General features: G+C 40.7%; 1 long non-coding RNA gene across 1 annotated transcript in view; it reads left to right on the top strand.

Annotated features, from left to right (window-relative positions):
• LOC140516410 (uncharacterized) overlaps positions 1–9,452 on the top strand; it is a 46,222-nt gene extending 36,770 nt beyond the window's left edge. The window contains exon 5 of the long non-coding RNA XR_011971353.1: positions 8,427–9,452. This is a non-coding gene — a long non-coding RNA (uncharacterized lncRNA). The remainder of the gene's footprint in view (positions 1–8,426) is intronic.
• Positions 9,453–16,422: the final 6,970 nt, after the last annotated feature.

Below are 16,422 nucleotides of genomic sequence, written 5' to 3'. Positions count from 1 at the left end.
ACTTGATTTTCAAAATCCTTTTTGAGCTCTTCCATGGCCTGAGACCATTGAATATTTATTTTGGATATTTGGGATACAGAAGCCTTGAGTTTTATGTCTTTCCCTGATGGTAAGCATTGTTCTTCCTCATTCAAAAGGATGGGAGAAGATATCTGTTCACCAAGAAAGTAACCTTCTATAGTCTTATTTTTTTCCCCTTTTGGGGGCATTTTTCCAACCAGTTACTTGACTTTTGGGTCCTTTGTCAAGAGTAGGGTATACTCTGGGAATCTGTGAGATCTCAGTTCCTCCAAGGTGGCACAATCAAACGTGTACACTGGTCTGGGAGGAGGGAGAGATTTTTGTGCCCAGAATCTTAGCAGTTTCCTCTCTACAGCCACCTGGCCTCCAGTTCCATGGCCATTCAGTGTGAGATAAAGATCAGCTCCCTCAGGGCCTCTATACAGGGCTTTGGTAATATTCAGCTCCTCAGTGCCCCCAGGTGTTTTACGATCCAACAATGGATGTGGGCTGCTGTAGGGGCTGCAGTGGGAACTGCTGCTGCCTGCCTGATGTGGCCTCTGCAGCTGCTGCCTGAGGCCGGAGCTATGAGAAAGCCCTTCTACCTTCCCAGCCAGCTGAAAAAACTCTGTCACTGACCTTTGGCGCCTGTGGGTTGAGGGATCTGCGAATCCACTGCTACTGGGACTGGGGATTCTGCCCCCAAGGGCTGTTTATGAGCCATGCCTTTAAGGCTGGGCTGGGCTCTGTTCCATGTCCAGTGCAATAAACATTTCCTGTGGGCCTTTCAGGTCACCCTGGGCTGGAAGTCTTCTCCACTCTGTTGTTCTCCACATCTGCTGCTCCAAATTTATTGAGAGCCCCCTCTCTACAGGTGTTTTATGGGCTGCGTGGGGAGAGCCTGCATATGTGTGTCTTTCTACTCTGCCATCTTAGCTCCACCAAATTACTAAAGTTGAGAAAAGATGGGAATAGTTAATGTTGAAGAGGTTGCAGAAAGATGGGAATGCTAGAGCATTGTTGGTGGCACTGCCAACCAGTACAACCATTTTGGAAAGCAATTAGAATTATGCCAATTAAGTGACTAAAATGTACATACACTTTGACCTAGAGATTCCATTACTAGGCTTATACCCCAAGGAGGTCATTGATAAGTAGAAATTCCTCATATATACCAAAATATTCATAGCAGCACTTTTTGTGGTAACAAAGAACTGGAAACAAAGTAGATGTCCATCAATAGGGGAAGGGCTAAACAAATAAATCATGGTACATTCATGTAATGGAATATCACTGTGCTACAAGAAAGTGAGTAGATGAATTCATAGAAGCATGGAAAGAGTTACCCAGAATGTTGCAGAATGAGGTAGTGAAGAAAACAACATATGCAGTCACTATGAAAAGATAAATGGATAAAACAGCTATAAAACAATCAAACACAAATGTTGTGAGCACAAAGAACAAGCTTGTCCCCAAATAAGAAAAATAAGAAAACGCTCCCTCTGTACTCATTTGCAGAGGTAGGAAATTCATGGGTGCAAATATTTTCAGACGTTTTCAATGAATTGATTTGGCTTTTCTGATTTTTTTTTCTGTCTTCCTCTTTTTCTTAAATTTTCTTTTCATTATATGGAATGGCTCTCTAGGGGAGGAATGGGAAGGGAAGGATCCTAGAGAAATTCTGGTGATGTAAAAGTAAGAGACAGCAATAAAAATTGAAAAACAAAACCAAAAAAACAGTGAATGAGAAAATAACTGCCTTTTTAAAGAATCTTGTGATATGGGGAGATCATTTTGAAAACAGATGTTTGGAAATGTTTCCTTTGTTAAGTGAGTTCATTGCCAAAAATGATGTGCATAACCTATAAAAACTTTCATATCTACATACTTTAATAATGTGGAAACAGAATTTTCTAACCTATTTAAAAATCTCACAAATAGTTCAGTGGATTCAGTGGATCCGTTTGTTAAAAATATAATAATTCAAGAATAATTGATTAATATTATGGAAAAGGAAAATTTCTAGCCAAATTACAACGAAAACTTGGTATGACTGGTAGATGGCATTGCGAAAATATGAATATTGTGTAAGCACAGCCATTGAGGCCCTATTTCCATTTGAAGCTATATAACTTTTTGAGGGTCTTTTTTTCAGCTACAGCATCCATTAAAACTGTATATCCAAGTAAAGTGAACTTAGAACTTCATATATGTGTATAAGTTACAAATAAATAAATAAACATATGTGACATACTCTCTAGGCTCACCCCCCTCCTCAACTCACATTTACATTCACAAGTTGGAGTCCCTAGAGGATGATCAATAATGCCCTCACAGTTTTAGTTGCCACCCTGAATGGCTATGCTTCTAATACTTTTGATTGTAAACCAGTGCACTCCTCAGTGATGATCATCCAGTAGACCTGATTAGCTTTTAGAAAATATATTTTGCAAGATAATGTAGTAAGAATAGAGGGCATAAAACATCCCCTCCCAACAAAACAAAACAAAACATGGGACACTCTCCCTGAAATACACACAGGCCCATAGAAGAGTGGTCTCAAACTTAGAGCACAGGGGTAGTGAGGTACACATGTAGGATACATATGTGACAAAGCAGCAACTGACACCTTATGCTTTATGCCCTGGATATCTTTTTGTGTGTGTGTCTACAGCTAGTATTCTTCTCAGGTGCAAGGAATCATTCTCCATGAAGCTGACTCCATACTTGGGTGACTGTCTTTCTTTTTCCATTTGTCATTGGTATATTTCTTTGCCCCTAGCTAGAAATATTGCCTCCTACTCATCTGGTCTCTCTAATCCCAACTGTTAAATACTGATCTAGTCTCTCTGATTCCAACTGTTTATACTGTCTCCTACTGGCCTAGTCTCTCTGATGATATGGTTAATGAGTTGGGGGAGGGGTGTTATTCCTTCTTAGATGCCTGGCTCAAACTTTGTAATCCTTAATTCCTGAAGTTGCAGTTTTCTACTACTGAATTGATCCACTGCTGGGCTAATTAATAGTTTTATACATATACCCATATCACAGGATTGTGTGGCATCATCTGCCTTCATCCAATTGTCAAAAACCTCTATAATACTCTCCACTTGAATAATGACTCATTCACATGTTACGATGGTGCTGGTCAATACCTAGTTTACACTGTTTGATTACTTGATCTAAGGTATTTTGGCCTTCTTTAGCTACGTTGATTTGGGAGTAACACCTCTACCCTTGCACATATATTGGGGGTATGTGTTCAGAAATTTTTACTGATGGGTATATGACCAAAAAAATTTAGAGACCACTGACTTAGACTATTATGCCATTGCTGAATGGTCTGCCATAAAGCTACAGCAGACCAAAGGTGGTTGTTCCAATATAGACATGGTCGCACAATTAAATTTTTCTGTTGTCAATGAAAGCTTTGAAAATAAAAACTTCCATGATTTTTTTAAATTTTAATTAATTTATTTATTTCACTTTTAACATTCATTTTCACAGAATTTTTGGGCTCCAAATTTTCTCCCCCCTTGTCCTCTCCCCCCACCCCAAAACACCGAACATTCCAATTGCCCCCATCACCACTCCGCTCTCTCCTCCATCATTCCTCTCTGCCCTTGTCTCCATCCTCTCCTCTGTCCTGTTGGGCCAAACAACTTTCTATACCCCTTTACCTGTATTTCTTATTTCCTAGCGGCAAGAACAGTACTTGACAGTTATTCCTAAAATTTTGAGTTCCAACTTCTTTTCCTCCCTCCCTCCCCAGCCCCTCCCTTTGGAAGGCAAGCAATTCAATATAGGCCAAATCTGTGTAGTTTTGCAAATGACTTCCATAATAGTTGTGTTGTATAAGACTAACTATATTTCCCTCCATCCTATCCTGCCTCCAATTACTTCTATTCTCTCTTTTGATCCTGTCCCTCCCCGTGAGTGTCGACCTCAAATTGTACCCTCCTCCCCATGCTCTCCCTTCCATCGTCCCCCCCACCCTGTTTATCCCCTTGTCCCCCACCTTCCTGTATTGTAAGATAGGTTTTCATACCAAAATGAGTGTGCTTTTTATTCCTTCCTTTAGTGGAATGTGATGAGAGTAAACTTCATGTTTTTCTCTCACCTCCCCTCTTTTTCCCCAAACTAAAAAAGTCTTTTGCTTGCCTCTTTTATGAGAGATAATTTGCCCCATTCCATTTCTCCCTTTCTCCTCCCAATATATTTCTCTCTCGCTGCTTCATTTCATTTTTTTTTAAGATATGATCCCATCCTCTTCAATTCTCTCTGTGCACTCTGTCTCTATGTATGTGTGCATGTGTGCATGTGTGTGTGTGTAATCTCACCCACTACCCAGATACTAAAATGTTTCAAGAGTTACAAATATTGTCTTTCCATGTAGGAATGTAAACAGTTCAACTTTAGTAAGTCCCTTATGACTTCTCTTTGCTGTTCACCTTTTCATGGTTCTCTTTATTCTTGTGTTTGAAAGTCAAATTTTCTTTTCAGCTCTGGTCTTTTCATCAAGAACGCTTGAAAATCCTCTATTTCATTGAAAGACCAATTTTTCCCCTGAAGTATTATACTCAGTTTTGCTGGGTAGGTGATTCTTGGTTTTAGTCCTAGTTCCTTTGACTTCTGGAATATCCTATTCCATGCCCTTCGATCCCTTAATGTAGAGGCTGCTAGATCTTGTGTTATCCTGATTGTATTTCCACAATACTTGAATTGTTTCTTTCTAGCTGCTTGCAATATTTTCTCCTTGACCTGGGAACTCTGGAATTTGGCCACAGATCTTTTTGGATCTTTTTTAGGTGGTGATCGGTGGATTCTTTCAATATTTATTTTGCCCTCTGGTTCTAGAATCTCAGGGCAGTTTTCCTTGTTAATTTCATGAAAGATGATGTCTAGGCTCTTTTTTTGATCATGGCTTTCAGGTAGGCCCATAATTTTTAAATTGTCCCTCCTGGATCTATTTTCCAGGTCAGTTGTTTTTCCAATGAGATATTTCACATTATCTTCCATTTTTTCATTCTTTTGGTTTTGTTTTGTGATTTCTTGGTTTCTCATAAAATCGTTAGCCTCCATCTGTTCCATTCTAATTTTGAAAGAACTATTCTCTTCAGTGAGCTTTTGAATCTCCTTTTCCATTTGGCTAATTCTGCTTTTTTAAAGCATTCTTCTCCTCATTGGCTTCTTGAACCTCCTTTGCCAATTGAGTTAGCCTATTTTTCAGGGTGTTATTTTCTTCCGCATTTTTTGGGTCTCCTTTAGCAGGGTGCTGATCTCTTGTTCATACTTTGCTTGCAAGTCTTTTATTGCTCTTCCCAGTTTTTCCTCCACCTCTCTAACATAATTTTGAAAATTTTTTGAGCTCTTTATGAGCTTTTCCCAGGTCTGATCCCATTAAGTGGGCTGGGATGTAGAAGCACTGACTTCCGTGTCTTCCCCTGATGGTGAGCACTGCTCTTCCTCATCAGAAAGGAGGGGAGGAGAAACCTGCTCACCAAGAAAGTAACCCTCTATAGTCTTGGTTTTTTTCCCTTTTCTGGGCATTTTCCCAGCCAGTGACTTGACCTCTGATTATTCTCCTCACACCCACCTCGCCTCTGGATCCTCCCAACCAGCTCTTGGGGTCTGAGGGCTCAAATGCTGCTTCCCAGCCTCAGGGCTTTGGGCGGGGGCAGGGCTGCTATTCAGTGTGAGATCAAGTTCAGCTGCCCTGGTGGGAGCAGGGCCACCTCACGGGCTCAGTTCCCTCAGGGGGTTTATGCAGAGACCTTCAACAATGGATTTGGGCTCCTGCCTGCTTGGGGAGCCCCGGTCTGCTCCCGCCTCCGCTGTTGCCTCCCAAGGGGGCCTGAGTCATGGGGGCTCCCCACTCCCCTCTCGACCTGCTGAAGAGACCCTCTCACCAACCCTTGTCACCTGTAGGTGGAGGGACCCGTGAACTGCTGGAGATTCTGTCCCTGAAGCCTGCTCGGATCTGCTCCCCGCTCAGATCTTCTCCTCTCGGCCCCGGGCAGCTGCGGCAGGGCTGTTCTCGGCTCCCAGTCTGCTGCGTGAAGAACCTTTTGCGAGAGGTTTTCAGGCTCTCTGGAACAGAAATATTATCCACTCGGTTGTTATGTAGCTTCTCCTGCTCCCGAATTTATTGGCAGCTCTTTACTACAGATATTTCATGGGCTGTGGGTTCAGAGCTAGTGTATTTGTGTGTTTCTACTCTGCCATCTTGGCTCTGCCCCCCTTCCATAATTTTTAGAAATGCCCAACCAATGTCATCGTTTTCCAAAGAAATGTACTCTAGTATTTAATATACCCCTTACTGAATAAGCTACAGTGAAGTATAGGAGATCTTGCCTTCTGCTTTGCTCAAAAGAGTTTAGAGGCAGCATTCTGCAGTAAAGATAACACAAGCACTAGAACTCAAACCCAGTCTAGTCTCAGCTCTGCTGTTTCTCAAATGTATGACCTTGGACAAGTCCTTTCCTCACTCTCTAGGTCTCATTTCCATGTGTAAAATGCAAGAGTTGGACTAGATAACCTCTAAGGTTCTTTCCTTTCCCCAGATCAAAATCACTATTCCTATGACTGGGTCTAGTCCCAGTTCTGCTAATAGTTAGCTATGCATCTCTGGGTAACTCACTTTTTACCTCAGTTTCCCATGCAAAATGAGGCTGAAGAGTCCTTTTCAATTCTGTCATTCTTTGACTGTATTTTGACAAGAAAGTCTGTTGTTTGCATTCAAAATGAATGTAATTGTTGCTTTGTGAACTCAATTGATAAGAAGAAAGTATGAAATGGGAATTAGCATGGTCTACCACCAGCATTCAGTTTTTAGAATGATTAAAAGAAACCTTAAAGGGATTTGATTGATTGTCAGGTAACAAATTATACCACTGCAGTTCAAAGCAGCTTATATTACTATGTCAAAATCTAGGAAGTATTTTTCTTTTTGAAAACCACTGTTGGAAATAAAAAAGAAGAAAAAAAATTTCCACACAAATATTCAATTTAGGTCAAACTATCTTCCCAAGTGACTTCAAATGGAGTTTTATTTGAGAAAGGGATAAACTATAGTTAGAATCAGTAGAAGCCCATAGAAATGATTGCCTAGTGCCACAAATGGACCTAGGTTCTTGATTCTGCTGTGGGGGGAGGGAACAGGATTAAAGAATGGATGGGAATGGAGGTTCATTGATTGAGGTATGCAGAGGCTAGTCACGATCTGTTGGCCTCCCAGACACCTTTTATTGCACCCAGTCCATTAGGTCAGTGAGGTGACACTGTTGCTCCTATTACCACAATCATCTCTATCACCATAGGAAGATTAATTTCATGGGCAGTAGGCTCTTACTCATAGTTGGAAATTGGTGGCAGGAGAATGTTCTACTCACTTTTCAGAGGAATAATCATTCCTTCAGATCAGCAGAGAGTCACTTGATGACCAATAGAAGGAACTGAATTTTTTTGAGAGGGGACCTAGACCTGTGATTTTATTGGTATAGGGAACTCTCAGGTGAGAAAGTTCCTTTTAATGACAGGTCAGCACCTGTTGCATAACTTATATTGCATAACTTACATAGAGAACCCCTTGAGTCACTGAGAAGTTATTGAATTGCCAAGGGTCATACAGTTAGTACTGGGGAAGAAAGGTGGTGCTGCAATGGATAGAGCGTTGGGCCCGGAGTCAGAAAGACTCATCTTCCTGAGTTCAAATCTGGCCCCAGATATCTACTAGCTGTGTGACCCTGGGCAAGCTAAGTCACTTAATCCTGTTTGCCTCAGTTTCTTCATCTGTAAAACAAGCTAGAGAAGGAAATGGCAAACTGCTCTAGTATCTCTGCCAAGAAAACCCCAAATGGGATCATGAAGAGTCTGAAACAACTGAACAATGAATAAAAATGCAGTCAGTATGTGTCTGAGGTAAGATTTGAACTTAGGCCTTTTTGACTCTGAAGACAACCCTCTATCCATTCACCAAAATGCCTTGAATTGAATGTATTTATAATTATATATATTATATGCATATTATATTATATACAATATGCTTATAATAATAATGTCTAATTTATAGAGATCTTTTAAAAGTGGTATTCTCATAACAACCCTTTGAGCTGATAGTACCTCTGGTATTACTACTTCAAAGAGGAAAAATCTGAGATTTCCAGGGGTGAAATTCTGTTATTTCCTTGTGTTGGAAAATATCACAGATCACTGAAGGATGGTAAGTACTTCATATAAACTTCAGTGAGAAAAATCATCCCTATTCTCTTGGAAGTAAAGTTTTTAAAGTTTTAGTCTGACCTCTGCAGTCTAGCAAGTTGATTGCCTTAGTTCGCTGGTATGGGTGATGTATTTTGATTCGTGCATAAATTAGATTGAAGTGGACCAGAGTTGCTTGCAGTCTTTGGCCTCACTCTCTCTTCCAGAGTCGTCAAAGTGATTCCAGTGACATACAGTGACAAGATAAAATTCAGGATGACTGCTCATTACCAGGGATTCAGAGGATGACCTTGGAGTCTTTGATGTCTGACCAAGTGCCTGCTTCAGCCACCTTCATGACTGTTGGAATAAATTGTTCTCATCTACCCATTCTGCCAGGGGAAGTATGCTTGGAGTAGACACTGCTCTAATTCTCCAACAGGTTTGAGACTCCTTAGCTTCAAGCTGCTTTAGCCCTTCTTCTGAAACAAGGGAGATTTGGGTCAATCAAGTAGATGCCAAAGGTGGATAAGCAGCTCTGGAAAGGGCTCAGCAAGCACTCACACCAGAGGGGCTCGTCTTCCTGAACACCCCATACACTCTCTGGTCCTTTGATAAAAGGCAGTCAGGGAAGTTAGTTGAATATCTGAACTCCAAGGTTCCAGCTCTAATCAATTCCCCTTCTTCTTCTCTGGGCTACACCAGGACTCAGTACTTTTCATTTTGTGACCCCTCCTACTGCAGACAGTAGATTTTTGTTTATGACAAACAGTGACCAAATGCATTCGAGTCATTATTTCTAGTGAGATATTAGAGTAGAGGGTTAGAAGATTCTGGAGAAAAACGGTGTAAGCTCTTTTCCCAGAGCACACTACTGCTTATTCCACAGCTGACAATCTCAGCAGTTCATATGGTGACCTGGTTTGTCAGGCTTCCATATCCCAGGTATGTGAATGTGTGCAGTCTTGTGTCTGTGAAAAGAACACTGAGAAACTTTCCTTGTCCAATGTTCGGCTGCCCAGGAAGGAAGCATAATATTGTTAGAACTGTTGTATTCTAAAATAATACATTAACCAGAAAGAAATGTGATCCTTTTTCAGCATGGTGGTACATTAGAAAGAGCCCTGAATCTCATGTCAGGACTTGAGTTGGAATCCTGATTCTGCTACTTTGCCTGTGTGACCTTGGATAAGTCAAGTGTAGAATCTGAAAATATACTTTATAATAAAGAATTTGCTTGCCAGAGGACCTTCAACATGGCCTAGAAAACATTCTGTCTTTTTCATTTGTTTTCACTTAAAACCAAGCACTGGCCTTATGACCTCTTTGTAAATATTTTTCCACATCTGGCTTTCATTTTTACTCACATTATAACAATAGTTACATTTTTATAGCACTTTAAGGTTTGTAAAACACTTTACATACATTGTTTAATTAGAATATAAGCTCCTTGAAGGCAGGGACCGTCTTTGCTTGTTTGTATTTGTATCCCAGGCTTAGCACAGTGCTATCTGTCTGTCGGTCTGTCTGTCTCTCTCTTTGTCCGTCTCTCCCTCCCTCCCTCCCTCCCTCTCTCTCTCTCTCTCTCTCTCTCTCTCTCTCTCTCTCTCTTTCTCTCTCTCTGTTTTTCTCCTTACATATGTATGTAAGCGTATGTGTGCATATGTTATCTACAGCTCTGTGAGACAGGCACTAAAAGCATTATTATCCCCATTTTATGGAGAAGGAAGCTGAGAACAGAAAGATTAATAGACCTACCCACTGATGCTTTGTTGGTGAGAACAACACTTCTACTTTCTGTAAAAAGAACAAGTGCCAACATGTCTAGTGGCTAGAGAACTTGTATTGAAGCCAGGGAGGCCTTAGTTCAAAGTCAGTACTGGACACAGACACTGGGTTACACTGGACAAGGTAGCAAGATTCTAAGTTGCAAAGATGGTGACAATCTGCTTTGATAGAAGGAGTTTCCTCACTGGGGAGCTGATGATACAAAGGAAATCACATGACCAGTCTATACCCCCAAGAAAATAATTACTCAGCTTAAAGTCTGTCTTTTGGGATTGCTAGAATGACCTGGGATTTTCATGTGGTAGTGTCCTTGCTGCAAGTACTCTTGTACATTGGATTACAAGTCCTTCATGCATTCTCTTGCTATGACTCATTTACATTTTTGTACACATCAAAGAGTTCTTATCTGACCTAGTCCATAATAAGAGTGGCCTTTGATATACATTATAAAAAAATGTATTTTATTGTCTATAACCCCTGCTATGAGGTAAGGGTTTAAGAAAGTGATTGTGACCTGTCAGCTAGGAATCCTGAGTAGATCCTTGAGTTCTCATCTATGGATGAGCATCCATATTTACACGAATAGTTTTTAATCTGTATTTTTAATGAGAGAATTATGACCAGCGTTCTCATAACAATCAAATGGTCCCTTATTAAAAGGAGATGTGCAATATACTGGATACACCTGTAAAGGATTACCTTGAGCCTTAGCATAACCAAATTGGAGTTGGCTAATGTAGCAAGGGGCAGCAAGGTGGCACAGTGGATAGAGTGCTGGGCTTGGCGTTAGGAAGACTCATCTTCCTGCGTTCAAATCTGGCCTCAGATACTTACTAGCTGGGTGATCCTAGGCAAGTCACTTCACCCTGTTTGCATCAGTTTCCTCATATGCAAAATGAGCTGGAGAAGAAAATGGTAAACCATTCTAGTATCTTTGCTAAGAAAATCCCAAATGGGGTGACAAAGAGCCTGAACAACAATAACACCAAAGTGTAGCAAGGTATACTTGTCTCTACTCGTTGAAGCAAAAAGATTCTTAGGTTGAAACCACAAAGATTATTCAAGATACAGTTTGAAAGCAGTGTTCTTGATAGAGTTTCTAATGGTCTAGTAGAAGAATGATAGAATGGCATTTGGAAGTCCTTTAGCAACTGATGAAAACCTACAAAGGGATAAAGAAAATTGCTATTGTTTAGTATAGATTTAGAAGTCCACTTGATGTGCTTTTTATTCTCTTACAAATTAATTGCTAAAATTAATTAGTCAAGTATGACCAATCCAGTAGAAAACATCATGCCACCGCAGAATGCAGCATCTTTGCTACTCATCATTTGTATTGTGACAACCCTTCCCCCCCCCCCCCCACCTTGATGTTCCCTAGGGCTCTGTCCTGGGTCTTCTCTTCTCTCTTTACATTTTCTCTCAATGATCTTGTCAGTTCCCATGGGTTTAACTAGCATCTGTATACAGATGACTCCCAGATATATGTTTATACCTAGCCCCATATTTATACCTAGTCCCAGTTTTCACACTGAGCCTCAGTCCTGCATTGTTGTTCATTTATTCAATCGTATCTGACTGTGTGACCCCTTGGACCTTGGGCATGCCAGGTTTGTCTTTCTTTCTTTCTTTCTTTCTTTCTTTCTTTCTTTCTTTCTTTCTTTCTTTCCTTCTTTCTTTCTTTCTTTCTTTCTTTCTTTCTTTCTTTCTTTCTTTCTTTCTTTCTTTCTTCCTTCCTTCCTTCCTTCCTTCCTTCCTTCCTTCCTTCCTTCCTTCCTTTCTTTCTTTCTTTCTTTCTTCCTGTCTTTCTTCCTTCCTTCCTTCCTTCCTTCCTTCCTTCCTTCCTTCCTTCCTTCCTTCCTTCCTTCCTTCCTTCCTCCTTCTTCACTAACTCCAGAAGTCTGTCTAAGCTACTCCTGCATCACCTATTGGACATTTCAAACTGGATGTCCCAGAAACATCTCAAACTCAACATGTTCATAACAAAATTCATTATCTTTCCTCCACCAAACCCTCTTCTGTTTCTGTTGAAGACACCATCATTTTTCCAACCTCCTTGGCTTGTAACCTTGGCATCACCTCGAACTTCTCACCTGCCATGTCCAATCAGTTACCAAACCTTGACATTGCTTCCTCCATGATATCTCTCACGTGTGACCCTCTTTCTCTACCCATACAACTACCACCTTAGTTCAGGCTCTCCTTTCCTCTCGTCTAAATAATTGCTATGGCCTCCTAATTTGTCTTTCTGCCTCAAGTCTTTCCCAATCTAATGCATCCTCCCATGACTGCCAAAGTTATTTTCTTTAAATGTAGATCTCACTATGTCACTGTCCCCACTCAATTAACTCCAGCAGCCTCCTATTGCTTCTGAGATACAAACTCCTCTGATTAGCTGTGAAAGCCCTTCACAACCTGGTCCCAGCCTGTCATTACAGCTTCATCTCTCTGCTGTGATCCAGGCAAACTGGTCTTGTCTTTGTTCTTCTCATGTGACCCTATATTTCCTATCTTCATTCATTTGCACTGGCTATCCTCCAGGCTTGTAATCCCCTTCCTTTCCTCTCCCCACCTCCATTTCACAGAATTTCTCTCTTCTAGCACCACCTTCTCCATAAAGCCTTTCCTCATCCCCTCAACTGCCAGAACCCTCCCTCCCAAACTACTTTGTATTTCAGTACTCCACACTCTTTCGCACTTAGTCACTTTCTCTCTATATTGTCTGTACTTATCTGTTATCTGTCCTATTTGAATCTAAGTACCGAGTATTGATTGGTTCATTCATTGTATTTGCACCTCCAGCACCTAGCCCTGTGCCTGGCAAGTGAATGTTTGTTGATTGGTTGATTGATCTTAACTGTTACAAATTAGGTCTGTGGCCTCTTTGTCACAAACTGCTGGGAGTCCGTAATTTTTCCAATGACACTTGTTTTGTAGAAAAGAAAGTAACCTCCTAGTTAATTCCTCGCATAGCACTGAGTTTATTCACTGCTCCCCTGAGACCTCTAAACAAGTACAATATGTGTATATAGATGCTATTGTGTTCTCATTCAGCAACATACTGATTCCTAATTCAGCCTGGAGCCGTGGCTCAAGGGATTGATATATGAACAGCCTCTTCCAGTTCCAGCATCCACACATTGAACAGGAAAAAGAGAAGTTGTGGAACTTTCTCATTACCAATATAGATTATCCACGTATTAAAAAATTCTGATATGTGACTGAGTTTACAAAACACTTACTGACAAAGAATACCTGGGAAGTTACTTCACTTCTCTAAAAAAAGTTTCATAAATATTTGTAAAATAAGTCTGAATTTCTTCTGTAAAATAAGACATGTGGATTAGATGACTCTGGATCCAGAAGAAAGAAGGTGAAGGTCCCACCTCTAGCATCAGAGACTCTTCAATTTGCAACTAGAAGAATGGGATAGTGACCCAGGGCTGGGGAACCTGCAGTCTGGAGGCCACATGTAGCCTTCTAGGGCTTTAGGTGCGGCCCTTTGACTGAGTCCAAACTTTACAGAACAAATCCATTTATTAAGGGGATTTGTTCCTGTGAAGTTTGGATTCAGTGAAAGGGTCACAGTTGAGGACCTAGAGGGTCACATGTGGCCTCGAAGCCGCAGGTTCCCCACCCCTGGGTTAGTTTCAGCTCAGTGACCTGGACAGAATGCAAGGTGGAGAGGAAGAAGCACTATGTAATCTGAATCATCAAACTTGCCTGCTCTAAACAGGTCCCAAAGACCACCACAGCACATCAGATGTCTGCTGGTAAAATCTACGAGTGTGCAGAAGCTCTCACGTGAGAAGACGGGGAAGGGGACTTTGTAATACCTTGAAGGCTTGTTTGCTTTAGTTTCTCTTTTCTGAGTGAAGTCAGTTTTGCTCAAAGGCAAGAGGGTTGGGTCCTGACATATCCATAGGCCATAGGCCCTGCTTTTCCTTCTCATTAACCACTCTGCCTAAAAATGGGAAGGCCTGGATATTTACTCTCAATGAAGTCAGTCTGCTTTCTGGGGTATTTCTGCTAGCTTTCCTTTGTGATGGTAGCAATGTTGACATAGACTGTCCTGGCCAGACCACATGGGGACACATTTTAGGAAGAACAGAAGAGGGTGATGGGACTGGGGGCCACGCCATGCAGAGATCTGATGGTGAAACTGGAGTTTTTAGCTCATAGAAATGAAAATGTGTGTGACATGATGACTATCTTCAGGTAATTTGAAGGCCTGTCATTGTGTATAACAGAAAAAGCCCTGGGTTTGGAGTTTGGAAACCTAAGTTTGAATAACAGCTTTAACTTTTATTAGCTGTGCAACCTTAGGCAAGTTGCTTACCCTCTCTGACACTAGTTTCCTCATCTGTAAAATATGGATAATAATACTTGTATTTTGTTTTGTATTTGTTGTTTTGTTGTTCAATCATTTTTCAGTCATATCTGATTCTTCATGACCCCATGTGAGGTTTTCTTTTCTTTTTGATTAATTAATTAAGTTTTAGTTTTCAATATTCACTTCCATAAGCTTTTGAGTTTTCAATTTTCTCCCCTTTCCTCCTCTCTCCCCTCCCCTCCTCTCTCCCCTCCCCTCCTCTCTCCCTTCCCCTCCTCTCTCCCCTTCCCCAGATGACATGCAATCTGATATAGGCTCTACATGTACATTCATATTAAACACATTTTCACATTAGTCATGTTGTAGAGAAGTATTAGAACAAATGGGAGGAACCACAAGAAAGAACAACAAAAAAAGAGAGAGCAAATATTCTGCTTTGATCTGCATTCAGACTCCAAAGTTTCTCTGTATGTGGATAGCATTTTCCATTGTGAGCCTTGTGGAGTTGTCTTAGAACCTCACAATGACGAGAAAAGCCAAGTCTATGAAAGTTAGTCATTGCATACTATGGCTATTACTGTGTACATTGTTATCCTGGTTCTGCTGACTTCACTCAGCATCAGTTCATCTAAGTCTTTCCAGGTTTTTCAGAAGTCTGCCTGCTCACCATTTCTTATAGCACAGTAATATTTCATTATATTCATATACCACAATTTGTTCAGCCATTCCCCAATTGATGGGCATCCTGTGTAGGTTTTTTTGGCAAAGATACTGGAGTGGCTTACCGTTTCCTTCTCCAGCTCATTTTACTTATAAGGAAACTGAGGCAAACACAGTAAAATAACTTGCCCAGGGTCACACAGCTAGTAAGCATCTGAAACCAGATTTGAACTCAGGAAGATGAATCTTCCTGACTCCAGGGCTGGTGCTGTATTCACAGTGCCACCCAGTTGCCCTTGTATTTGTAACACCTGCCTCATAGGGTTTGTTTGAGGAAATTGGGTTTTTAAACCTTAATATATTGAGGGGCTATGAAATAATAGGCATGAGAATTCCCTCTACTAACACAGATCACAACCAGTCTACAAGTTAGTAGGTAAGCCTTGGAGCAGGAGTTCTTAGCCTGACGTCCCTGGGCCCCTTTGGATATGTCTTTTAAGAAGTCTGGAAGGGAAAAAAAATTACATCTTTAATCTCACTAACCTCTAGTCAAAATTCAGCATTTCCTTTGATTATGAAAGTAGACAACACATCATTCTGAAAAGACATTCTTTGGCTTCACCAGACTGCTAAAGGAGCCCATGACATAAAAAAGGTTAATAACCCTTGTCTCCGAGGATTGTCTAAGGCTCTGAGATGATCCATCTACTAGATAGATAGAGATGGTTAAGGCTCAGAGATGACAAATCTAATACATCTCAGAGAGATACATGTAATAAACTTCAGAGGCAGTATTTCAACCTAGATTTTCCTGATTCCAAGTCCTAAGCTCTATCCATTAAACCATGTTGCTATATAAATATGAAATATTATTATTTCTTCAGGGGGAAGATGAAAGTTTCAGAGATTGATTTAAGTTTGGTGCAAGGAAAATCTTGCTGATGGTTAGACATTGAATGAGCACCCACTGTGGGAGGTAGTGAGTCTCCCCTCCCTGGAGGTTTCTAAGCAAAGACTGTATGATGACTTGTCAGGTGTGTCATAGAGAGGATATTCGTTCAGGTTGGTTGAGTTTGTCTCTGAGCTTCCTTCCATCTCTGAGAGTCTGTGATTCTAATGAACATGTTTCTAACTTTCTGCATGTGTAGAAAGAAGTTTTTTGGTTCTCTTTTATCTATTCATAACCTTTGCTGCCCCTCAGGCAAGAAATTTCAAAAGATGAATTGGAGCAACACATCCTATGGATGATGTTCCAATTACGTTTTGTGTAATTTTCTGTCAATCTTTTTATTACTAGTGCCTTTTCTCTCTCCTAATTTGTCTTTTTCCTTTTGTTTTATCATCAGATTATTATTTCATATTTCTCCTTGCTAGCTCTCTCAGTTACATTCTGTCAGCTCTCTATCCTAAGATTCCCTTCAGATTCTTATTTTTGCTGTTAT

This window comes from Notamacropus eugenii, chromosome X (assembly GCF_028372415.1).
Source record: "Notamacropus eugenii isolate mMacEug1 chromosome X, mMacEug1.pri_v2, whole genome shotgun sequence".
Taxonomy (NCBI): Eukaryota; Metazoa; Chordata; class Mammalia; order Diprotodontia; family Macropodidae; genus Notamacropus; species Notamacropus eugenii.
This window is presented reverse-complemented; position numbering and strand designations above follow the sequence as displayed.